Source organism: Falco punctatus (assembly GCF_963210335.1).
Source record: "Falco punctatus genome assembly, chromosome: 15".
NCBI classification, from domain to species: domain Eukaryota; kingdom Metazoa; phylum Chordata; class Aves; order Falconiformes; family Falconidae; genus Falco; species Falco punctatus.
In genome coordinates, this window is record NC_137595.1 from 12,649,234 (window position 1) to 12,676,945 (window position 27,712).

Genomic DNA, 27,712 nt, shown 5'->3' on the forward strand with positions numbered 1-27,712 from the left:
CCGTGCTCAGAGAATAGATCTGAGAGGAAAAAATAATTAGAGGGCTAGTGACTGAACTTGTTATTTTCTTTCTCTTCTAAATCCTATATCAGCATTGACAAGAACTGCTATTAGTCTGTAGAGATGGCTTGGCTTTGCATTTGCAGCATCTGGGCCCCTTCAGAAAGTACCGAAAATCAAAGATCTAGCAGTATTTGCCACAAACTTTTCTTTTTCTGAAACTCATCCTCTGGGCCATAAATAGCATTGTGCACATCGAAAGGACAGGAGTTGAGAAGGAGTGATTCCAGGGTGAAGTCCCCCAGAAAATCCTGGCAAGATCTTCCTGCAGTTAGTCTTTTTTCTCTATATCTTTGCCATGCCTCAGGCAGTGTGGTGGATGGAACGGTTTAACTGGTGTGCTGCTACAAGAGAAATGAGATTTTTCTGGGAGTCTTTTTTTTTTTTTTTTTTTTTTTTTTTTTTTTTTTTCCCCAGTTAGCTTGGCTTTCTCTCTGCTGACCATACAGAAATTCCAATCTCTTTTTTTGTCGGCTTCAGTGAGGACTCTGAGGTTAGGTAGTGCTCATGCTTCTCCAGTTATCTGTACAAGTACTCGGTTCTTAGGGCTGTGTACAACTTCTACTGCTTGAGAGCTGCAATGAATTTGGCATGTACCAAAAACATTTAAAGTTTTTAGACATTTGACTGATTTGACCCCTGAAAGGAAAAAAGTCTATATCTTTCAGAAAAACTTGGATGGTTAAAGGTCTGTTATTAGTTTATTAATTATTGTATCTAGTGATAGGTGTTGAGGGAGATGAAGCCGTGTGGTCTCTGTCTGGTTTTCTAAATACTTCATTATTCTTCCCAGCTGGAGTTTTACTGTGCATGTGTTTGTTTTCTGTACTGCATTATAAAAAGAATATGTTGCTGCAGGGTTATGGCAACAAGCAGGCAGTGCACTCACTTTAAGAGTGAGTCATTTTTGTCCAGAGACAAAATCTGTGGACAACCAATTCAGATTGAATATATAATCATCATTAACTTTCATTTGCAATAGATTTTCCTTGTGGTAAATTGTAACAGCAGAAGGTGCATACATCAGTCTGGCATATACCAACTACAAAATGAGTATTTCCTATGTGGCACATAATTCACCCAGTGTCTTGCACAAGAGTATACAAACCCGTGATTTTAGCATCTGCATGTAAGGATGGTCTGTGTGCTCAAAAGGGTGGAGGTTCAGGCATGAGACCAGGTTTACAAAGGCATATGAGAAGCCAAGGATGCAAACAGATACTTACTGAGATTTTCAAGGAGGGCTGAAGAGGCTACATAAATAACTTCCTCTGATTTCCTAAAAAACACAGTGTGACTTTTGTTAGTGTTTCTGTAGGCTCAGTGTTGCCTATCTTTGTCTGAGGATGCTTAAACACTTTATGAAGTATATCTCATAGTAATCAATGTGGTAAATTCTGCTGTGTCTCTGAAAAGAAATGCTGGTGGTCTTGGTCTTCAATTAGTGCTGAAATGTTTGTGAGTCAGAGCGTGCTAAATAACGTTACTCGGTTTGTACTTTTCCTTCTTTACCTGGCATAGAGTTTTCTTCCTTCTCTTTAAAGCAACGTAAGTATTACCTCTCTCCATTGCTGAAACTAAATAATTTATGCAATATCCTATAGTAAATCTGCAAAGAGCAGGGACTAGAACTCCCTAGCTTCCCCACATAGTAGTCCCCCTTTTGCACCACACTTTCTTTTTCAGATGGAGTCCTATACGGTCTGTGAGCTTGCTTAACTTTTCAGAGATTAAGGTCAGAGCCCAGATGCCTAATTTGGACCAGTCTAAGATGAGTGTCTGCTCACGTTGAGCTGGCAGTTGCACTGGTTGGCGGAAATCAGTTGTGGCAGGGTACGTGTTCACAGATGGAAAAGGTCTTTGTAGGGATTCAGGGCTAGGTCCCTGAAAAAAACAGATTTCCAGGGGAGCTGGTGCAAAACTTAGAACAGAACACAGCACAAAACCAGTCAGTGGTCTGTGTTGCAAAGCAGATGGGCAGTTGAGCCTTCTTCCAGTTGGAGCTTCCATAGGGCTTGATACATGATATTGTGATAATTAAAATCAAAACTGTAAATATGTGCAAGCCTATTATGCCAGTGACATATACATTCATTACATGTTCCCGGGGGTATCCAGAAGTCCTACATACCTGTGGATTAATGTGATAGATTTACAGAAGATCTCTATCTCTGCTTGAGAACTGACAGTAAATCTCACAAGGAGTTGACCTGATAGTCACAGATATGTCAGATAAGAGATTTACTATAAATCCAAGTACCAATTTCAAATCTTGCAGGTACTGAAAGCTGGTAACTCTACTGATTATCATGGGGGAAATGGAAAAAGTGAATATCTCTTCAAGTAGCACCAGCATGCATGTATGGCATTCACATTGATTTCAGTCATCTCTAAACCTTTTGGTACTCTTCTGGAGTACTAGACTGAGTAGTTGTACACTCCAAGTTTAATACCAAGTGGAAACGACACAGTATCCATTTCACATGAACTGTGCAACGTATACACATTTCACCCAATAAATCATCAAGTGAGTCTAAGTTAAAAATAATACTGTTTACATTATTTGTGGTTTCTGTTACTTACCTAGCAGGTGTAAAAAGCAGTGAATTAAAGGTTAGTAGTCAGTGTTGCTGATGTGAAAGAATCCTTTGTAACAGAGAGTATGTACTATTATAATAGTCATGATTTGAATGTCATGCCTCATATAATTATATTAATTAGAAAATTAGTGTACCTAATGCTTTGCCTTCTATTAGGAAAAGGTATTTTTCATGAAATACAAATTACATACAGACTATTCTAGATGTAAATTAGTCTTACTGGAACACGTAAAAGGTTGAAATTCACTTAGATCCATAGTTCCCTGATGGCTCATTGTACGTAGGTATTAATGCTATTAAAGGACACAGTGACTACTTCAGATCAGACACCCTGTATGGTGGAAATCTCCTCCTACAAAGGTTATGGTCTTGGTCTCAGATACTGCAGCATTTTGATAACTTTTTATAAGACTCCAGCACATACGTGGGCAAACAAATTGAAATTTCTGAGAAGCAAGATGTTCTATGGTGATCATAGCAAACAGGCTGGAAAGATGTACTTTAAGATTTTCAATAGAGTCCTTAAATGAAAAGAAGTTCAGAATCCCAGGAGATGGAGACTCTATTTAAAAGTTTTATAACTTTTAATGTATATATAAAACTTCTAAATTGGCATCCACATGGCTTCTATTCTATTTCAGCCTTTTTATGAAACCACACAAAAATTCTTATTAAAATGAAATCAAAGCTTGATTATTTTTATTCTAAATCATATCCACACTGAGTAAATTGACAGCAAGCACTTGTGAATTTGAAACTTTGACAAAAAATACTATTAGCATGTCATCTGGCTTCTCCCTGAGACCATTTTGCTAGAAGCAGACAGGAGACAGAACAGGGAAGTGTGAGGGTCCCTGGGAAAATATAGCCTTTGGTTTAGTATAGGTTGCTGTAAATATTACATTAGAAGTATTAGGGAGACCAAACTGGTCTAGAATGCTGCAAGCCCTAGGCTTGAAATAAAGGTATAAGAAATGAAACATTCTGGTGTATGAATTTTTACTGCAGAGCCCAAGAAAGGGATGGTAATGTAGAATGCCTTCAGTCATTCTCACAGTGCATTAATTTATTCTTACTACTGTAAGGAATCAAGGGTGAAAGAGAGCAGATACCGTGCAGGATGCATAAATGAGGAGCCCTGCTGCGGCAGAGGATTTAAAAAACTACATTTTTTTTTGTATTGGCTGTGCTACCTGCACTGCAGCATCTCTTTCAATCAGCTGTGCTGGGATCAGACTTCAACAAATACTCGTGTAGAGTGCTGGAGCTTTAAATTTCTACCTCTTAGGAAGACAGAGTGCAGGAAGCCTGTGACCCTTTTTATTAAAGGAGGAACTCACAGATACCATCCCTTAATGCAAGAAATTCTCTGTTGGAGGAAGGTTGCATTAAAAAGCATCTACTGTGTCAAATATTAAATGTCTTATTCCCAGCTCTAGCTGAGGGCATTTGACACAACCTGAGGTCTGTGAAAGAAGTTTTAAGCACCTTTGCATTCCTCTTTTCCTGGGCCCGTCTTCTCTGGAATGGATTTCAGTCTTAAAGGCTGCTCCCTCTTGGACAGGCTGTCAGCATCTTTGAGGGACAATTAAACAGCCAGGAAATGTAGTTTGGCCACACTCGTGGCATACCTATACTTTGTCAAGTTACAAAAACACTGTTTATGTGTGCAGTTAAGCACAGAAACTTCTACAGAAGGTCTAACCCAAACCAGGGCCTTGTTTATAGAATATTTTCTCATAACTGTAAGAAGTAGGCAAATAGTGCAAGATTTCTGCTTCCTGGAGGAGAATCTCTCCTGATAGTTGATTAACAGAAATTTCCTTTAAAGTGAATGTGAACTAAGTGGGGAAAGAAGCCTACAGAACTTGAAGGGAAAACACATTACTCATTCTGACTAATTTTCTGCAGTAACCTGGCCGTTTTTAATAAAAGTTTCTGAAACAGTAATTCATCATAAGCTGGCTCATGTTGCTAGTCTTGGTACACTAAGCCTGATTTTTTCCGAGTGTGATTAATAACTTTACTTCTGCCTATTTATAGTTTACCAGGAGGGTCTATCAAATGCCTTAGCTTTTTCCTCTAACTACTGTTCATGATATTTTGTATTAAATATGTATATTTGAAATCTCTTATAATCTTCATGTTTTATATCTCTGGTATAATGTGTTCTTGGGCTCCTGTTCAAATGAAATCACTTGCAAAACCTGGAAATGTTATAGTAATTTAAAATTAGCTAGTCCTGCAGTTAAAAATTCTGATCACATCAAATTTGAACACCTGATGAAAAATGCAACAACATAGCAATTGTACTTTGTGTCCTGGTGGCTGGCCTTCTTTTTCTAGTGTCTTTGTTAAACACAAATACATTTCACCTGTAGGTATTAAAATTAACGAAAATGAAATGTGAAAATAATCTGGTGACACTTGTATTTAATATGGGAAGGGATCACTTGCAGAATGGGTTTCTGTCCACAGTAGCACAGCTTGCTTTTCTTTTAATGTGTGATTGGGAACAGTGTAGGAAAACCCCAGTTTGCCTGGGAAAGCAAAAAATCACATCTGTCAACATTTTAGGAGAGCTGTACAGATCTTCTTGTTTCCAGTTTCATCATACATCTCTCTTGTCACGTTTTTCTTATCAACTCATTATCTCCTGATTTGGCATTTCCGTGGCAGTTTTGACTAAAACCTACCAGAATTCACCAGCCTCTGTTAAATATTGGAACAACCTTTGAAAGCAATCTTTCGGTTACAGAAGTGGCTTTAACTCAGATAAATGTTTGCATGCAGACCTGTTATATTTGTAGCTAACATGGCTCTACAGTATTTAAATTTATTTAGTTTGTGATTAAAACAAGTCTTGAGTGGAAATGATATAGCTTGTTGTAGTTTTGCCAGTAACTGAGATGTGATTGTATGACTGAGGCAACTAGTTTAGCATTTTAAACTAGGTCAAATATGAAGCAAAGAACAACAAAACATAAGCAGACTCCTTAGTCTGCATGGTTCATGAAAACTTTACAGGTTGCAGGTGCGACAATAATATTGGTCTGTTTAGAATAACAATTATATTTGTGAATACAAATGAAAAGGAAATAAAATGATGGAGCATAGTTGTTTGTACTTCAATCTTTGTATAGCTCATTTAAATGATAGTGTAGTTCTGTGATAAAATTTTCACCCTAGCTTGTTTTAAAACAAGGAAAAGAAAAAACATATATATTCAATTGTTTTTTTTTGTTTTTTTCTTATTTGTGAAAGATGCTCTTGACAGAAATTACAATAGCTTTAGGGATCTTTGTCTGTCATCACCACCATCATAATGTATACATGTAATGATAAGATATTTTTAAAGGCTCAATCATTTTTGTATTTTTTCTTGCCACAATAACGTCCACATCACCTCCTCCCTCTGCCAACAGTCTCAACATCTCAGTGACTGAATGAAGAGGGAAATGGGAGTCATTAGTCATGAAAAAAACAAACCACCTGTAGTCCTTGCTTGAAGAAGCAATTACAATAATCTATTTCTATTGTCATAATTTTGCTGGAAACATGAAAACAAATGTGGCTACTTGGAATTGAATAATATTCTAAGTAATTTATCAAGACAGTTATTGTTATTACAAAGCCAGTATAGAGTAAGAAAAATATATCAAGTAGAGATGGAATGGATGCTTTGTAAATAATTTACACAATAACAAAGTGACAATTTGCACAGGTTTTGATCATCACAAATATTTTTCCCCACATTCCATTTTGCTCCTAATTATTGTAGATATTTCAAGGTAACCATGTTGCTTATGCCATTGAAGGTAATTTTGTATCTGTACATGTGTGTGTATATTTCTAGATATACATGTAACAATATTTTAAAAAGCAATTAGTCAAGAGATTATTATCTTTAATCAGTAAATCATCCAATTTTTGGAGGGCAGTGCAGTACAAATATATTTTCAACACAGTGTTTATACGCATTACATCCCAGAATCCATTTCAGGGAGGTTGAAATTGCAGAAGTGTGCTACATATTTCTGTGAATTCTACTTCCATGTAGAATGTACTTCAAAAATAATTTCCTCCACTTGGCATATGTTCAAATGCTTTAGTTACTTGGTTTACATCAGACTGTTTAGAACAATGGTTTATTTTATCTTTTTTTTCCAGAGGACTATACTTTTACATCTAAGAGAATGAAAAAACAAGATTTGTCTAAAAACTCCATCAAAACACAACAGATATCCCAAGTTGTATCCCTTAGTATTTCTATTAGAAATGTGATGTTGTCAACATTTTTTTTTAATGGATGCCACTTTGAAAACATTTGTCCTCAGGTAGCATTTTTGCTTCTGACAAAGCATGGTTTATTGCATTCCTTTCTAATTCAAACATGGTTTATGGTGTCAAGGTGAGAGATTTTAAAAACTGAAAAGTTGCTGGCTGTGTCCTTCATGTCAGACATGTTGTTTCATATATTTTAAAAACAAGACAAAAATGTCTGTATTGTTTCCATTGCTTCAGCAAAAGAATTGTAGCTGTACAGGCATACCAAGCACTTCAAATCTATTTGTGTATTTTTAGCTAGAGGACTGAGGATGTGGAGGAGCTGGATTAGCATAATAAACCATCATGCTCCAAGCTCCCATTCAGTTTAGCAAGTCAACAACAGCAAAACAGTGTTTTGTAAAAAATGAAGTGCAGTAAAAGATGTTCAAGAGAAATGTGTTTCAAGAGATTCTGCTTCAGAGTCTTTAAAGAAGTAAAGAATAAATGACCCAGCATTTTCTGTTTTAAAGAAAAGATGTGTGCATATGAATACTAACAGAGATCTGGGCATGTGAGTGTACCTGGCTGTTTCTTGTCTCCTGTGCCTGCTGTGCAGTCAACATAAATGCAGAGTTTGAATTATTCTGCTTTTTTAGAGGCTTTAGCAGAGGAGATAGTGCTTGTGAGACCTGCTGTTTGCTTGGACATTGCTAAGGCTATGACACTGCAGCATGGCATCTTAGAACATTGCAAAAAAAGGGGTCCCCACAGGTGTCCAAGCCACTTTCAAAGTGTTGTGTGCTACCTGTCCACACCACAGATAAAGAGGCCCACAAGTACAGGATGACACTTGCCACATACAAAATTTTCCCTTGATGTATGTCAGCTGGCTTAGAACTGCTCCTGGACATGTTGCACCAGGTAAACAGTCAGGTGGACTCTGAATCTGGCCTCCAGCATGGCTTCACGGCCATACCATGGACAGTATAGATGTTGCTACTGTGGCCCAACTCTAATATTGTTTTATAGGATTCCTTAAAGAAAAGAAGGGGATAGCTGTAGAAAAGTGAAATACCTTTTCTCAAAATCACACAATATGAGTGAAAGGAAACATGCTACTCCTGCAGCTGCTCTGTTCTGTCGTTAAATTCTGCTTCTTGCTTCCATATCGAACACTGGGAAGTCAGATGGCACATTTGCTAAGACCAAGCTAACATTCGTAACAGCCCAATGAGGATGCACTAAGAACAGTTCTCTCAATATGCAATTTTCTTGCATGTGTGTGAAATTTACAGAGGCTTTCATCAACAAAACCTGTTTTTTTATGTTTTCGGAGCCATCTCTGATATTCTTAATGCTGGCTGGTTTGGAATAAGGTCTATAAGGACTTCTTTAGACTTCTGAAACATGCACTAATGTGCATTTGATATTTTTGAGGTAATGGCTGTAGTAAAACCATTTTAATATATCTGAAGATATCTTGTTTGGAGTTAACTGTTTTTTCATTATATGATAGCTAAGCAATAAAGACATCTATGATGTCCATAATGACAGTTGCTGGGTATCATTCCTTCAGCAGCGGATTATGTTGTGCACTATAGCCGAGAGGAGTTATGAGCAAATGCATGAGACACTGAAGAAAATAGTCATGTGAAAAGATCTAGTGAAAGGAAATTCCAAACACACTCTAATACGTGGGCAAAGTATAAAAGTGCCAAAGCTGCATTTAGTCATTCCTGGTTTAATAGGTTAATTCCATTTTTTTTTTTTTTTTTGTGAACAAATGGGAATGGATAATCAAAACACCAGTGGCAATTTTGACAACTGTTAACTTTAAGGCTCTGAAATAATTGCAAAGGATCTAAGAACCATGACCTGAGGATCTATGTGTCTTTTCTTATTTGCTTTTACACGGACAGTTATTACTAACAACTAAATGTTTGCTTTCAAATTAGACTTATGGAGAATTTTACAGGGCATTTGCTGTAAGAAGGTGTCACTACTACATTGACTGCACTCTCAGTTATTTAATTCCATGATGGAAGTTGCTTACTTTTGTTTCCATTCTGTTTCTGTAGAGTGCTTTGCCTTACACTAAGTGCACTTTGGCTTGTATGAGCATAAAGTCAGAAAAATGAGTATTAAATTTGACATTTATTCATACCCCTTAAGTGCCTTTCCGTCAAATAGTACCCACCTAATAGATGTAATGAAGTTGGTTTATATGGGCAATAGTGTTCCATTCAAAGCACTTATATTTCAGGTTTAAGTCTATTTTATTTTTAAGAAACTTAGCTGCATAGCTACATAGTAATCAATTGAGCACATGAGTTTGGTGCCTCGTTGAGTTCATTTTATGTTAAATCAGTTTCATAAATATTTTTGACTTTTAAAAATTATGTATTACATTTTCTTATTAGAAGACTGCAATCTCTCTTCCTCACTACTATCACTGATGTTGAACTTGAGCAGGTTGCTGCTTAACACTTTGTACACTGTGATTTTTTTTCAGCTGAAACTTCATTCCTCTTGTCAAATGGTTGTGCAGAGCAGACTTAACAGCCAGCCTCTTGCTGCATGGTTGCCAGAACAGCTGCCTCTGCAGGTCTGTAATCAAGCAACCAGTACATAATATTAATACGCATTTATGTACCTTTATGTTGCAGGCTTTTTTTATGCTGTAAATGAGAAACTGATCTTTATTGTTTTTACTGATGCTATGGCTTCTAAAACTTTCTCTTTTCATTTAGCCAATGACATACATTTAACAGATCCAAAGGGATTATAATGTTTAAATACCGCAGACCCTGTTTCCCTTGTGGGTCCTTCCTTCTCCTTGGTAATGAATAAGTCCATGAACGTTTTGGTCTAAACAAACAAAAGTGTTGTAGATTGGCTGTACATTGCAGTTTGCTGAGGTGGCACAAATCCTGTCAGATCAGTATGTTAAAGTATGTGAAGTTGCAAAGTAGATTTATATTGGAATATTAATACAAAAATCCAGATTTTCTAAAGCCATGGAACATTTGAAACTCCCTGAAACTTGAGTGGAATTTGGAAATCTCCAGTTCTTTGAAAATCCATGTGGTTGTATTCAAGAAAGATGGTTATAGTCCCTGTATTGGACTGGGATAAATATGAAGATTTGAAAAAGGTGGCTTAGGTGACTTTGATGTAATTTATAAGGAAGAACTTGCTCACATAGTTATGAATTTCATTCATGTAAAATTCTGCCCCTCTTTAGTACTTGTAAAGATACAAAGCATGCCAGTTTGGTTAACACTCACCACTGCTTACTATCCCTGACAAACTATCCCTGTTCCTCAAAATATTTCTATGGAAATAGAAGATGGCATAACTTTCTGTAGTAAGAACACTGGAAACTCTCAAGCCCTGAAAAGCAACCCTTTTCTTGCTGGCTCCTCATTATTGTTGGTATCTAAGGTCCAGCTAGCCTACTGCTAGGAGCTCTACCAGAATTATTCAGACCTTAGAATTTCTGCTAACTGAACACTTGCCTTGGAAACACAACTATTCTGCTCTCTTAATATGAGCTTATTTATTTATTTATTTACAGTGTCACTTCTTTTTAACAGTATAATAACTACTAGGAATAACTTTGATCTTAGTAGTTATCTGATTCCAAAATCTGCTAATGTTGTTTACTGAGTATTCACCACAGTTACAGGAAAATTAGGTATACAGTGACTCTAGTAAGAAATTCTTCAACTTTAATGAAAGTGAACCATAAGCTGACTTTAATGAACCATTGCATATTGCATGTTGCTTTGCTTCATAAATAAATCTGTTTGCATTCATAGTTGTAAGTGAACATTTCTGAAATATATATTCAGATAATTAACAATTAAAGATTTCTTTTTTCCTTTCTTCTCTCTAAAAATATTTTAAATGAGAAGCCTTTAGCAAAAAGATGTAAATATCAGTGTTCTAAGCCTATAACAACTCACATGAACACTCATTTTTATCCACTTTGAAAAAAAAAAAACATGTCAAGATATGGATTAAGCAAAGGAATTGGTCCAAATCCCATTGAGGTCCCTAGAAACACCTTTACTGATAGCAGTGGATTTGAATCAAATCTGTGCATGTCTGTATTTAAATTCTAGGTTCAATTCTGTCAGCATGATATTCAGATATATCCCAAACAAAATCCTCAGTGCCAGTGAAATGGCCTTTAAAACTATTTTACTTTTTAAAATCCATTTTTCTCAAGAAAGGGTTTTTTGCCTTTCAAAAAGATGGACTTTGGAAGCAGGCACAAATTTTCTGGAAGATCATTCCACTCTTGAATTTTCCCCAAACAAATTTGTTTCATAAACATCATCTCATAGCCATATATATTGACTTTTGCTTGGAATTTAGGATGAGAATGACTTTTTGCATGTATTTGCTGTCAGGTCTATATGTGACCATGTGATTCTAACATGATTTTTTTCCCTTTTCTCTTTTCATTTCTTCATTGTAAAATTACACATTAGACGCAAGAAGGAGAAAATAGACCTCTTGTGTGAAATCTGTGCTGTGTCAGAATCTGTAGGAATTCCTGCATCCATGCCATAGGACAGGTCTCAACTCACTCTGAGTATCATCAGTAGATCCTCAAATGAGATGGAATGATCAGAATTCAGTGGTGAAGCATGTGTTCTGTAAGTAGTTATTTCTTAAATTAGGTTACTATAGAGTCTTCCAACATTTGATCTACTGCTGCTGAGGAGTAGATAAAACATTGCTTCCCCTTTATTTTTCATTTCTTTTGATCAAGAGCTGGCCAGGCACTTATACTGAACTAAGATTTGTATTTTCACTCAGTTTACAATGAAATTCATATATGGTGGAATTCTTCAAGTGAGCAAATAAAATCGATTTATGGTAGGAAAATGGAGAGTAAATTTCAGAATGTCATTCAGGGGGTAGGTTTACTTACCCCTAAGTGCCTATTTAAGTAAAAGTTTATGTCTTGGCTAATGCTATTGTTTGGACATTAAAGACTATTATAATGAACACAAGAAGAAAAAAGTAAAAAAGAACATTCCATCAGTGCCATTTATTTTAAGCAAAGGTATGAAGAGAAAAAAGCACATGTTATTAGGGTTATGATGAGAAAGATTCTACAAAATTGGTAGTTCACTTTCTGAGTATAGTTTTGTATCAACAGATTGAATTGTTTTCTGCTAATATGTCTGTTGGTGCAGTGTTGCCTCTGTATGGATCTGATGTCCTAAAAACAGAAAATGAGAAGCAGAGAGAGATGTCAGTGTTATTGCTTCCATATCTGATAAAATCTTTCAAACTTTGTGAGGAAAAATGGATTAATTAAGTGGTTATTTTTACCACACAGCATATAATCTTTTGTATTAGGACATTATTCAAGGCAGAACTAATGTGAGGAAATTTGAAGACCCAATATTTTAAAACCAGATTAGAAGAGCTGGATGATTCAAATTGCTTTGTTCCACTTATTAATTCTTATTTATCATGATCCAGATCTGGTTTTCATACATTGTTATCAGCGCAATGACATGTACCTTGAAATGCACTGATAGAGTCCAGGTGTAAAGTTCTGTGCTGGACTTCTACAAGGATCAGCAGAGAAATGTGTCTACACAGCAGTAGCTGTTCAACATTAGCTCTAGCACATCTTCCTTCCAGTGCCTGCTTCTTCCAGCCCGTAGAAAGGCCTCTACCAGAATTTAGACCTAGCTGCCATTTCTTACAGAGCCTTTCTGAGTTGTCTTACAGAATCATAGTTTGCCTTAGAAAGGACCTTTAAAGGTCATCTAATCCAAGCCCCACCCTGCAAAAAGCAAGGACATCTTCAACTAGATCATGTTGCTCAGAGCCCCATCCAACCTGAAAATTTCCAGGGATGGGGCATCTACCACCTCCCTGGGCAACCTGTTCCAGTGTCGTCATCCTCATTGTAAAAAATTTCTTCCTTATATCTAGTCCAAATCTACCTTCCTTTAGTTTAAAACCATTACCTCTTGTCCTGTCACTACAGGCCCTGCTAAAAAGTCTGTCACCATGTTTCTTATAAGCCCCCTTCAAGTACTGAAAGAACACAATAAGGTTTCCCCCGGAGCCCTCTCTTCTCCAGGCTGAACAACCCCAACTCTCAGCCTGTCTTCACAGGAGATGTACTTCAGCCCTCCGATCTACTTTGTGGCCCTCCCCTGGACGCACTCCCACAGGTCATGTCTTTCCTGTGCTGAGGACTGCAGAGCTGGGTGCAGTACTGCAGGTGTGGTCTCACCAGAGCCAAGTAGAGGGGCAGCTCCCTTGACCTGCTGGCCATGCTTATTTTGATGCAGCCCAGGATATAGTTGGCTTTCTGGGCTGCAAGTGCACATCCCCGGCTCATGTTCGTCTTTTCATCCAACAGCACCCCCTCATCTTCCACAGGGCTGCTGTCAATCCCTCCATCCCCCAGCCTGTATTGATACTGGGGCTTGTCCCAACCCATGTGCAGGACCTTGCACTTGGCCTTGTTGAACCTCATGAAGTTCATATGGGCCCATTTCTTGAGCTTGTCCAGGTCCCTCTGAATGGTGTCAACATGTCAACCACACCACTCAGGTTCGTACCATCTGCAAACTTGGTGAGGTTGGACTTGATTCCACTGTCTATGTCATTGATGAAGATATTAAGCAGTACTGGTCCCAGTACAACCCCTTGAGGGACACCGCTTGTCACTGATCCCCATCTGGACATTGAGCACTATCCTCTGGATGTCACCATCCAACCAATTCCTTATCTACCAGTCAAATCCCTGTCTCAGATTTAGAGAGAAGGATGTTGGGGGGGGACTGTGAAAGGCCTTACAGAAATCCACACAGATGGCATCCATAGCTCTTCCCTTGTCTGCTGATGTAGTCACTCCATCATAGAAAGCCACGAGGTTGGTCAGGCAAGACTTGCCTTTGGTGAAGCCATGCTGGCCGTCTCAAATCTTCTCCCTGACCTCCATGTGCCTTATCACAGCTTCTGGGAGGATGTTCCATGATGTTCCCAGGTATAGAGGTGAAGCTAAAAGAGTACATACAGCTCATACCAACGAAGTACCTGTAGACAATAAAGTTGAGTTGTTTAATTTGAATAAATAAATAGATAGAGCTAATGGTAGCTACTAAGAAAACAAATGCTGTCACCAATGTATCCCATCTTTGTGATTACAAATTCAAGCTTTGAGCTCAATCTGAGCTGATTAAAGCTGTTGTCTGATCACTACAACCTGCGCAGACTGTTCATGGGATGTTTTTCTGTTCTAAAAGTTAAATAAGGACCTTTTGACAGTATTTGGGAGCTGAAGAGTTTGAGTTTGATTACCCTTTTATTTATAGTTGAGTCCAAACTTTCAAATTTAATATGAGATCTGGCAATAAATTCAGTAATAATTATTGAGAATTTTACTTCATTTTGGAGCAAGAACTGAGAGAAAGCTAATAGCTTCCCAGTGAACCTGTGTCACAGCACTCTCAAAACTAGCCAGCTGTAACAAGGTCTTTTACCATCTCATACCAGCACACTCTTCACGCCAGTCCCTCTGCTGCCTTCTCCTAGTCTGTCCTTATCCAGGGCCCGCTCACTCTCTCTGCTTCTTCCTTGGCTGCAGAACCAGCCACAGCTGCACCTTATCTACATCAGCCCCTGAAGCCAGCCCACAGCTGTATATTATCAATGTTAATTAACCCAGCTTCATTCCTCTACAAACCCATTGGCTTTATTAGCACCTTTTGTGATTCTGACTGTTGCTAGCGTTATGGTTCTTACATTTTGTGTTAATGTGAATGACAGTTTTTTATCTTCTGCTTTCTGAATTTTTTAGAGTTAATAAGACCTCCATGGAAGTCATATGACTAGTATATATATGTCTGGAGAAAAGCTTAAGACATGTAATATAAAGATTAATGGTCCAATTAATTACAACCTTTGTGAAAATGTTTAAAGAAGTTTAACAGGGAGATTAGTTTAATTTCACAGAGATCCAACAAGAAACATGAATCACAAAGGTCTTGCTTTTTTAGCTGACTGAGAAAGCATAACTATATGGGTTAAAATCCTGCCATGCAGTGTAAGAATTGCAAATGCTGCCTGATTAGGTAAACTAATTAGAAACCCACCCTGTTCATAGGATTCACATCATCAACCTTACAGTCAAAGGCTTTTGTTCCGTTGAGACCTATGGCTCCTGAACCTCAGTTTTTAGTATCAGCACTAAGAAAATTGATACAAATCTTTGCTGTGTATGTTGGTATATTTTACTGATAGCAGACACATTCAGAGTGTGCTAGTCATTTCTTTTCATTGCACATCTTTTTTTTGTGTTTCTTGTGCTTTCTTTCTAAATGTCTTTTGCTTTCCTGATAACTAGCTTGCCTATTCTCTTGTTGCAAATCTCCAAGTTGACTTGACTAAACTGAAGTACTACTGCACTTCCTATAATACCAGCCATTATTTTACCTCTTCCACTGCCCTCTTCGGGCTACCTGTATTCTTTGTATACAGTTAATATTTTTCTAGATTAATCAAGCAGTTACACTTTTCTGTGGTGCTATTTGAGAGATGGCTTTTGATGTCAATGAGCTGTGCGTATGAATTATTTAAGAGAATTTCACTTGTTTACTTTACCAGCATGATTTGTAATGCTGCTGCCTTTAACAGGGATCTTGGTTTTGCTACCTGAGAATTGGTTTTGCTATACTTTAATCAATGCAAACTGAGCAATAAAGGCAGAATGTCATATCTTGTTTCAAACTAAGTCCTTAATACAAAATATGTGAATCTTCTAGCTATTAAGAACAAGTAAAGTCACAGGGTCGGGGTATGTTTTGTTTGTTAAGTTATCAGATAAAACAGATTTGGCCTCTACTTTTTACAGGAATAATATTTACAAAGCAGTATAAATAGTACCTATGAGATTAATTTTCCCTTGTGAGAACCACATTTTTAGAGGGAGATTTTCAAATCGAATTTATACTCTCCCTGTGAATATTTTAAATCTGAAAAGCAACAGTTAAGAATGTAACTCCACCATGAGCCTAAACAGGCATCTCCCTCTTTTTGAGGGATCCTGAAAATGGATTTTCTCATACCTTCAACTTTATGTTCCGATTGTTATTTTTACCCAGACGCGTGGGTTCTTCTCATCAAAGAAATTTTTGACAAATAGAAAAGCATCATAGCAAAATCAGAATACTTGGAGATTAAAGGAATAAGAAACAAAATGTCTTAAAAAGTTTAATATGAAAAAAATGAGGAACATGAAGACTCATAGAATTGTGTAATAGTTTGAGTTGGAAGGGACCATCTAGTCTATCTTCTTGGGTTGGAAGGATCACCTGGTTCCAATAGCCCTGCCATGGGCAGGGACAACTTCCACTAGACCAGGCTGCTTAAAGCCCCATCCAACCTGGCCTTAAAACTTTCAGGGAGGAGTCATCCACTACTTTCCTAGGCAACCTATTCCAGCACCTCAACACCCTCACAGTAAGTAATTTCTTCTTCATACCTAAATCAACCCTCTTTCAGTTTAAAGCCATTCCTCCTTGTCCTATCACTACATGTCCTTGTAAAAAGTCCCTCTCCAGCTTTCTTGTAGGCCTCCTTTAGGTGCTGGAATGCTGAAATAACATCTCCCTGGAGCCTTCTCTTCTCCAGGTTGAACAATCCCAACTCTCTCAGTCTGTCTTCACAGCAGAGGTGCTCCAGCCGTCTGATCACCTTTGCGACCTTCCTCTGGACTCTCTCCAACGGGTCTGTGTCCTTCTTATGTTGGAGGCCCCAGAGCTGAACACAGTGCTCCAGGTAGGGTGTCACAAGAATGGACTAGATGGGGAACAATCACATCCCTCGACCTGCTGGTCATGCTTCTTTTGGTGTGGTTGGCTTTCTAGGGTGCAAGGGCACATTACTGGGCCACACTGAGCTTCTCATCCACCAACACCCCCAAGTCTTTCTCCTTGGGGCTGCTCTCAGTGCATTCTCTGCCCAGCCTGTATTTGGGCTTGGGATTGCCCCCACCCATGTGCAGGGCCTTGCACTTGCCCTTGTTGAATAATGAGGTTCTCATGGGCCTACCTCTCAAAGCTGTTAAGATCCCTCTGGATGGCATCCTTTCGCTCCAGCGTGTCAACTGCTCCACACAGTGCACCACAGTACAGTGGGTGGTTCTTCATTCTTGCCATCCCTGCTTTTGCCTGGTGACTGGCTGGGCCTGGGTCAGCGAGTGGTGAGCAATTGTTCATCACTTATTTTTCTTGAGTTTTAGTTCTCTCTCTTTTTGTTCTCTCTCATTTAACTTCTACTAGTAGTATTAGTATTATATTTTACTTAATTTCAATTAATAAACTATTTTTATCTCAACCCATGGGTTTTACTCTTTTCCAAGTTCTCCTCCCCATCCCACCAGGGAGTGGAGGAGTGATTGAGGGGCTGTGTGGTACTTAGTTGCTGGCTGGGGTTAAACCATGCCCCAGGGCTTTATCTTTCCTCCCAGCTAATGTTCACAACGGACGTGTCAAATTCTGCTGTGAGTTTATTTCAGCAAACAAAAATTGAAGGACTTCCAAATATTCTCTTCTTCCTAGTGTTAAAGTGAAATGACTCACAGTCAGCCTGTTGGAGGACCATGGCTTATGACTTAAACTTATCTGAGACTAGGGATAGTCTGTGTTTTTTCTATTGTAGCATTGCATTGCCTGCCAGATGCATTTCAAGGAATTGGGGGTCAGACTGGAATAGACAATGTGACAAGTGGGACAGAATCTTTTACTTCAGTGGAAATATTAGGTGCCTGTCTCTTTGACTCAGCATGGAATGATGTTAAATCTCACTAAATCAGCATCTACATGGAAATAAATGCTTTGCATTATTCACCCAGACTGTACTAATAAGTATCTGCCTAGACATAAGAGTTTCAATTCTAAAAGCCAAGCATGTGAAACTCCAGGTATTGATATCAAGACATACAGTCTTATTGGCATTCAGTCTAGACTCTCTACCCTGAATATGTTGCTGCTGTGCTTACTGCAATATTTCATACTAAAACTTATGTGTAACTGCCATAGCATAGCTCCTGCATTCATTCTGGGAAGAAAAGTACTGAGGAAAGTGAAAGAAGGACAGAAATAGAAGAGGCAGAGTGAAATATCAGTGAGCGTGGTCTAGTTTGTCTTCTGCCCTTTAAGTACCTCCTTTCCTAGGTCACAGTTTTGCTAGTAGATAATTTTTCTGTCAGACAATTGTCTCTAAAATTATTAGCTCCCAGCTCTTATTTGCTTATCAAGACAGGGAAAACAGTAAAATTTCCTGGAAGTTTATTCTACTTGCATATGAACATTTGAGACTTTGTGGAGCACCTGCCTCGAACATAGAGGCTCTAGCTTAGCAGGGCACTGGAGTATATGCTTAATTGCACACAGCTAAACTATTCCTTAAGCCTTGAATGTATGGGCCTGAAAGCACATCCTACCACTTGAGCAAAAGGACTAACTTGATCAGTTGTTCATAATTAGTCCATCTCTCAGAAGACACAGATACTAAAAGATTCATACAGATTAAATCACTGTTTTATCACCCAGGCATGTGAAGACAGAACTTGAAATACACTGATATTTATGGCTATGGCAAATGAACAGTTTCCCTTATGGGGTTGCCTCTTGATCAGTTACATACCTGTATCTACATTGTTTCCAGAGAGTTACCTGTTGGTAACTGCAGGAAAGTCAAACTCCTTGGCTGGGACTGTGAATCTGCTGCATCAGTGTTTCAGTTGTGCCTTAGTTTCAAAGGACTATTCAATTATGTGGCTATTTACTTAGAAAATACAATGTTCCCTGCCCTGTGACAGACGCCACTATTTCAAGTTTTCAGTTAATAGGAAGATCTGCCTAATTTGCCTACATATTTAAACAAAAATTCTCTCATGCAATTTAACATGAACAGTGTTTGAAACACCGTCTTTAAGTATGTGAATAAAACATATCTGCACAATTTGAAGGGTTTAACAGTTGAATGACAACTAATGGAGACTGTCCAGGATAGAGACATGACAAAGGAAAAATATGAAGCTGACAACATAAAAAAATCTGTAAGTAATATGTAAGAGTTTGAGGAGAACTTGAAATGATGCTTCCAGACAATTTTCCCTTTGGAAACTGTTTTTCATCTGGATAAGGTGATTAAATATATGTCAGATGTTTTGCAAATGGTGTATTGTGACTGTAAATCCACAGGTTCAAGACTCAGCTTAGCTCTGAAGCTTGTGGGGCTTCAGATGTCTCTATTGGTTAGCAAGAAAAAAGACAGATCTGAGAAAATACCATGTACTTAATGAGATGAAGGCAAGTGCTATTCTGAGATGCATTCTGAAAAGGCATTGTGATACAGCTCTTATCCTCTGCCCCATTGTGCAAATTCTTAAACATAAATTTTGCATCATAGTTCTTTAATAATTCACTAAAAACAAATCCAAATAAAATACTGAAAGGAGCTGATTGTGGTCAAATCTTCATTTTGTCTATTTTTTGATTGTGTTTAATATCAATATGTTATATCTTACAAAAGTAATTTATCCCTTGTGTTTATACTTAGCTAGGATTATTCTGCTGTAGTATATAATGGAATGAGGTATGCTTTGGATTTACTTTTGCATAGAGAGAACAAATGTAAGACTGACGTTTTATCAAGACTAAAATTATACCCAGTAATGAAAACCAACTAAAATGTGAATCAGCTTCTGACTGATTTACACCTGCAATTCAATACTGTTTAATTAGAAGAATGAGTATCGGGAACTGCACCTGTGCCTGAATTAAAGTTGCAGATATGAGTCTGCCTGCAGAAGAGGAGACAAACTGGTGAAATCACGGCATTTTAGCCCTGAGGCATATACAGCGATGATATCTAGAGGATGTTTGAATTGCTTTCCCAGTTCTCAGAGCAAAATATTTTACATTTATGAGCTTTGTGTGCTTCAGACTGGGTTAGGATCCTGAATGCATACTTGTCCTTTAGAAATTTCAAATATTTTCACTTTTTTTGCATAGAGCAGGATACATAGCAGTGCCTTGTATCCATCTGGTGATGGGTTTTGTGTGCACATATTCAACTTGCACAAGCATAAAATCCAGATGATTTAGAGAAGATCAGTTCAAACCATCAATGCTCCTATCTGACCTTACACTTCAAAATCCCTCCTTTTTCATTGATATCTTGGGACTGTTGTTTAGCTGTTCTGTCCATGTTTTATGATGTTGAGACATCGTTATCAGCTTACATTACAAACAGATTCTACTCAATGTCTTTTACACAGAGAATACTCTATCTATGATGTTAGTAGTAGTGAGAAACAGCTCTTCTATAGGCACTAGAATGAAAATGCTTAAATACTTGCATAGCTTTGATGGTCACAAAGTTAACTTTATATAATTATAAATTCCTTAAAATTAAGGTTTTGCTCAGAATAGCTATGATGGCAAAAATCGTACTAATAAATGTAGCCAATTTGATTACAAATAATAACTCAGACTAAACTAAGTCTTGATTTTTGCAATTGCAGAGGTAAAACCCAGTTTAGCAATCCTCTGATACTTGATATTCCTTTATAATAATCTGGAATCACTGACCATCTCTGCTTATTTCTAAAACAGAAACATGAAACTGCAGTTTATCGCTCTGCTTTTTAATTTGTTTTTGTATTTACTTTATCTAGTTATTTTTAGAACATAAGATTCTTTTTGCACGTTGCTATATGTGGTTTTCAAAGCTACTTTAGATTTTAATAATTGGAAGTTTGGAGAGCTCGATGTAATTGAAAGTCTGCAATAGGCTTATTTTGAACTGGTCTGAAAACAGATGGAAAATACACAAATACTGTGCAGGTTTAAATGTGAAATTGCGAAGGCTTTTTGCTGTTGACTTTTGAGTGGCTCTCAGTAAGTGAGTAACATGGCAAATGTTGATTCCATGGTGGCACTGTCTATACACTTCTCACTGCACTCACCAGGAATTTTTCATTTCATGCATCATTTATAATTTGCTGCAATGATTATGAGAAGTCTCTTTCTCCATATATATGTGTGCATATATAAATGTCTATATGTATCTTTTTAAGAGGAAAAGAATGTGCCTTTTCACACTTCTCTAAGCTGTGAGTTTTTTCCTGTGTGTAAAATTTGATGGGATAAATTATATCAATGCAAGTTGCTACATGCACTTATCTCTGGAGGAGATGGGATAGAACACTAAAGTAGTTGATGCAATTTAGACATTTAATTATGGGATGTGTTAGAGAATATTGGTAATATTCCATCTGCTGCCCAACTGCATCCAGAGTTAATTCAGTCCTTGAAAATGGAGAAGCCTTGAGAAAACTGAGATCATGAGGACTGAAACTGTTAACGAGAGTCTCTTTAATCCTAGAGTTTTTTATTGGGTTCCGTTTCAGAAGGACTAACTAGATGATCTTTTGCCATTAATGTTGCACAGAAGTTACATGATGGGCTCTCTCTGATTATGCTTTAGTTGCTTAGTAAATCACTGAAGTTTCAAACTTCCTTGTTTTCGTGTTTGCTTTCCATTCAAATCATACAAATCATACATACAAAACATACAAACTGTCACTTTGATCTCTCTTTTGTTGTGGCTGTTTCTATAATTCTTTAGACACCTTACATTGCAGAGGATTTTATCTGCCATCATTATTTGTGCATCTGGACACCAAATATGATAGATTTGTATACTTCTAGGTAGGTTTCTCCACTGAAATGCAATTGATACAGGAAGTTAAGTATTGACCAAAATTTTCACTATATACGCTTTTAGGCTTCCCAGGATGTTAATTGAAAGAGCACATGGTTTGCTTGTTAGTATTTATTCTTCAAAATTTAGTGAAGTCCTAAAGTCTTTTTTGCAAGCTAAAGTCCATGGCAGTCTTTACCATGGATAAAAATGTGCTACTTTCATTAGAGAAAATAGTCTTTCCTACTGACAAAGGTCAAAGTAAGAATTCTTGAGGTGTAAAACTAGTTCTTACCATGAAAACCAGGCACTTTTCAAGTTGGAAAATGCAAATAAATCTAAGTAAACAAGAAAAGTTAATGACACAGGCAGGACTGATGGCTTGAATGTCCAGCTTAAACAGACAAAATTATGTGGTTTTGACTTTGTGGTGGGTTGACCTTGGCTGGATGCCAGGTGCCCACCAAACTGCTCTCCCCTCCTCAGCAGAAAAGGGCAGGGATAAAAAAAAGATGAAAACAGCCCTTGTGGTTCAAGATGAAAGCAGTTTAATGAAGCAACAGCAAAAGCTGCAAGTGTGGAAGCAAAGGAAACCAAAAGATATTATTCTCTACTTCCCATCGGCAGGCAACATTCATCCACTTGTCGGGAAGGAGAGCTTCAGTACATGAATGGTTGCTTTGGCAGAGAGTGTAAATAACGAATGCTTGCCTTTCGTCCTCCTTTCTCTTAGCTGTTATATCTGAGCAGACATCATACCGTATGGAATATCCCTTTGGTCACTTCAGGTCAGCTGTCCTGGCTGTGTCCCCTCCCAAGACCTTGCCCACCCCCAGCCTAGCGGTGATGGCGGCAATGCTGGAGAGACAGCCGTGATGCTGTGGGAGCGCTGCTCAGCACCAGCCAAAGCACCCTGTGTTATCAGCACCTCTCCAGCTACCAACACAAGCACAGCACTGATGGCTGGTGCAAACTTCATCTTGTTCTTACAGTTTGTTAAGATGCTTCTGGGAGCCATAAGGCAAGAGTAAGGCTCTATTAGTTTCTCTTCTTGGTCTAATGAATGCTAAAATTGCCTGTTTACAAATAACATATTTTTTTTAGGAAACCCCCCTCAGCTAGTGTAGCAATTATTCCCTTATTCCATCCATTTACTGATTTATACAAGATGAAGGATCTCAGGGTTATGTGTGGCTGGCTGCTTCATTCTCTGATAGTGAACTCATCCTCTGTCAGAAGAATTTGAATACAGTATCTCCCTTGTTTCTGTGGTGTGTTTTGTGTAGGTTTTTTGTTTTTTTTTTTTTTTTTTTTTTAAACTGGTTTGAGATGCCTTGGCTGTTGTGGCTGCCTAGCTTTGATTGATCTCTGTAAATGCACCCTTCTGAACAAGTCTGCTGTAATTTACTACATAAACTGCTCTTTCATGCTCAGTGTTTTTTCTTATCTGGCTGATATATTTGATGGCATATCAGTAAAACTGGATAGAAGCTGACCTGGGCAGAGGTGATAGACCTGAAAGGTGAAGGTGCACAAATGTCTCATTCTTGCCTGATGTGCTTTAGGTCAGTCCCTCTGACACCCCATGAATTGAAATATAGCCTCTCCCCAGGTACCAAATGGGGAACTAGAGCTACAGATTACCAAGAAATAAGGACGTTATGTAGTTTCATTCTTTTTTTTTAGTGTTTTTTAGTGTACTGCTCTAAAAGAATGAAACCACAACATGAATTTTTACTCACACTGCTTGTGTCTGGCTACCTCTCTTTCCTGTCTTTTCCTCATAGCAAAAAAAAGGAAGAGAGATTATTATTGATTCACAGAATCACAGAATAGTCAGGGTTAGAAGGGACCTCTGGAGATCATCTAGTCCAACCCACTGATAAAGCAGGTTCTCCTAGAACAGATTGCACATAGTCACTGCAAGGTTGTTTTTGAACATCTCCAGAGGAGACTCCACAACCCTTCTGGGCAGCCTATTCCAGGGCTCTTCACCCTCAAGGTAAAGAACTTCTTCATATTCAGATGGAACTTCCCACGTTGCAGTTTGTGCCTGTTGACCTTGTTCTGTCACTGGGCAGCACTGAAAAGAGCTTGGCTCTGTCCTCTTGACAATGCCCTTAAGGTATTAGCAGACATTGGTAAGATCCCCTCTGATTCTTCTCTTCTCCAGGCTGAACAGGCCCATCTCTCTCAGCCTTTCCTCATAAGGGAGATGCTCCGGTCCTCTCATCATCTCTAGCCCTCTGCTGGACGCTCTCCAGCAGTTTCCTGTCTCTCTTGGACTGGGGAGCACAGAACTGGACACAGCACTTCAGATGAGGTCTCACCAGGGCAGAATAGAGGGGGAAGATCACCTCCCTCGACCTGCTGGCTACGCTCCTCCCAGTGAACCCCAGGTTCCCATCGGCCTACTTGGCCCCCCGGGCACACTGCTGGCCCATGGGCAACTTGCCCACCAGCACTCCCAAGTCCTTCTCCACGGAGCTGCCTCCCAGCAGGTCAGCCCCAGCCTGTACTGGTGTGTGGGGTTGATCCTCCCTGGGTGCAGGACCTTACACTTGCTTCTGTTGAACTTCATTAGGTTCCTCTCTGCCTAGCTCTTCAGCCTCTCCAGGTGTCTCTGAATGGTGGCTGAATGACACTTCAGGCTTCTGGTGTATCAGCCACTCCTCCCAGTTTTGTATCATCACCAAACCTGCTGAGGGTGCACACCATCCCTTCATCCCAGTCATTGATGGATGAATGGAACAGGACTGGACCCAGCGCTGACCCCTGGGGAACACGACAAGCTACAGCTTCCAGCCAGACTCTGCAGCACTGATCACCACCCGCTGAGCTCTGCCACTCAGCCAGTTCTCAACCCACCTCACTGTCCACTCATCGAACCCACACTTCCTGAGCTTATATACAAGGATGTTATAGGAGATAGTGTCAAAAGCGTTGCTGAGGTCAAGGTGACAACATTCACCACTCTTCCCTTATCTACCCAGCTGGTCATTCCATCACAGAAGACTGTCGGGTTGGTCAGGAATTCTTTCCCCTTGGTGAAAGTCCAGAAGGCCTCATTGACTTCCTCTTCCTGATCAGGTGACCTGTAGCAAATGCCCACAACGGTGTCCCCCATGTTGGCCTGTCCCTTAATCTTTACCCATAAGCTCTTGACTCATTCTGCATCCACCCCCGTGGAGAGCTCCCTTACATAAAGAGCAACTCCACCAGTGTGGAAGGGGCTGAAAACTCCCCTTTAATCTACATGGAAAAAAAAGAATTGACTTTAAGCAAGAGAAGACTTTGATCAGACAAAAAGAAAAAAAAGTCCTCAGGAATCTAATAAACCCACCTTCAAACAAGAAACTGCACAGGCTACCATGACTCACACAATCACCTTCTTTTCATCAAACCCTTCCTACCAGTAAAAATATCAAGGGAGTTTGCAGCTATGAGCACAGGTTCTCTGTGGGCAAAAAAACTTCCTTTTGCCAGTGGAAATGTTTACTTATCCCAAAATATTCTATTTTACTTCAGTTTTAATGCGACAAAATGTATAGACAAGTTCTAGGCACCCATACTTAACTATGGCTTTTGCTGAACTACAAAAATAACTAGTTTAATCCATTTTAATCTCAAAACAAAGTGTACTGTAATCAGTATTTCAGATGTTTCAAACGTAGAAGACCTATGGCTTTTGTTTAGAAAACATACCTAAAAAATTAAATTACTCAGCTATTTCATTTTCTTATAATGGCTTTAAAAAGTTCTATAAAGAGTGCTATGTTTTTCCAGCACAATTATAATTAAGGTTGATGGGTTGCCAAGGAGGCAAAGAATAGTGAGTTTTCTGCATAATTTTTAGAGTTTGGATAGAAACTGGAAGCCACTGGACTATGCAGCTGGAAGAACTGTTCATGGTTAACACCTATGGATGGTCAAAACAGGCCTGACAACACAAAACCAACTCTAACATTTTCCATTAAATCAAATCCTTCTTGACCTCTGGGTAAAAATGTAACTACTCCTCTAAGAATTTTGTATGTTGCTCTTTGCTGGGCTTCAGATTGAGCCATTCATTTGCTTTAGGGTTCCTGTGACCTCTCCGGTGTTCTTACTTGCTTGGTTTGGCTATGTTTGAAATTTTGCCTGTATCATCATAAAACAACTTCTGGCTGGCAGCTGAAACCTACTGAGATGTTGTCACAGCAGTGCTAGAGGAATGTGGCTTTGGAGAACTGGCAGTATAACTTCATCAGTAGTCACTACTGTATTGTTACTGGAAATTCCTCTAGCTGGGGAATTTCCAAGTACGGTCCCTCCCCTGTTGTCTCACAGTTATAAAGGAAATTAAAGGAGTTGAAAGAATGTGTTTCAAAATACTGCTAAATGTAAAGGACAATTTTAATGGGTCCCCAATTTTATTCAAAGTCTGTATGGTTTTAGGTTCATTCCTTATGACTCTGAAATATTCTTAGAAGATCAGTATATGGTCTTCTGAATAAAGACAACCTGCACAAGGCAGGAAAAACTGCATGCAAGTATACATACACGTTTTCTGCATGAGGTTTAGTTTACTAGCGTACTTGGCTGGAATGAAATTACTTCTGCCTGAGTATTTTAACTGTGTACATTTTAAAGCTTTTTGCTCTAGTTTCTGATGAGTCCTCAAAAGCAAATATGCTGACATCTGTGGTATTTGGCTCATCTTGGAAGTTCTTCATTTCCCCAGGTGATTTTCAGCTTGTTCTGAGGTAACTTGTGTTATCCACTTATTTGTGGCCAGGGTTACCCTTGAAGAAGGGGAAAAAACGTTTTTTCTCTTTATAAAATAAATTGTCTATTTTCTTTCCCCTCTTCATTTTTCAGTAGTAAAAGTAGCATCATATAAGGTTTTAGAGTTAGATTCATAGGAAGAGATGTTTATGTAAGCTTGTCTGTGGTGCTAGTACAAGACTCTGGAGAGGGATATAAATCAAATATGTATAAACATGCAGCATTTTAGTTTTTATGAATTATTCTATTCCATTGTGTTTAGCTTTGTTAGGAGTATTACAGATCAGAGAATCATAGAACTGCATGACTAAGAACCTAAAAAATGGTGTATCCTAGTGTATTGAGATAGAAACACCTCACAGACATTTATTTTGTCTACTTAGCAAATAGTAACTTAAGCTGGATAGTGCTGACTATGAAGAACTCTAGGTGTCTTCACCATTCTCTCTCTGATGATAGACAAGTCAGTTCCAGCTTCACAATTAGGCAGATACATGTATTGATTGCCATATCCCACAATCAGATTTGCTGAGAATGTAAAAAGCTATAGACCGGAAGATCTTATTTAATATCTAGTGCAGGTACTATTTGCTATGTTTTAGTAATCTGAGTGTTTTGCTTTATATGAGATGAGGGTGCTCTTCTATGCTGAAAAAATCATAAATCAAATTATGTGCATATTAGGCATCTTTTAATAGAATTAATGTCAGTGCAATTCATCATCTCCGAGTTCCATGTGTGCCAATTCATCAAAACAAACAACAATCTTGTTGGGTACTTTTCTAACAAATAATTATTTTTGTGTCCAGTCCTTCTGAAGGGCTTGTGAGGTTACTTGCTGATTCATCAATGCTAATGCTGGGGTAAACCTTCTGTGATCTTCAACAGAACGGCAGTTCATCTGAGTGATTTCACTTTTTTTTTTTTTTTTTTTCCTTCACAAGATCAAAATTTACACATTTTGTCTCATTTATCATTGACAAAATGGAAGGGAATTACTTGTCTGAACAACTTGTATGGATAAATGCTGTGGTATTCATCTGCAAACTCCTTTGTTTATGGTAAATCCTTAATAGTAATTTTTGGAAGCATGTTGTAGTTCAAAATTTTACTTACTTCCCTAAGGCAGCTGCATAGGATTTAGGAGCTGGAGGTACAAGTCTTATTCTCACTTTGAGTCAGAGACTTAAAATGCTGAAAAGAACACCTTCACTATGTTTACAGACCTTTTTAATGAAATATTATTTTTCAAATAA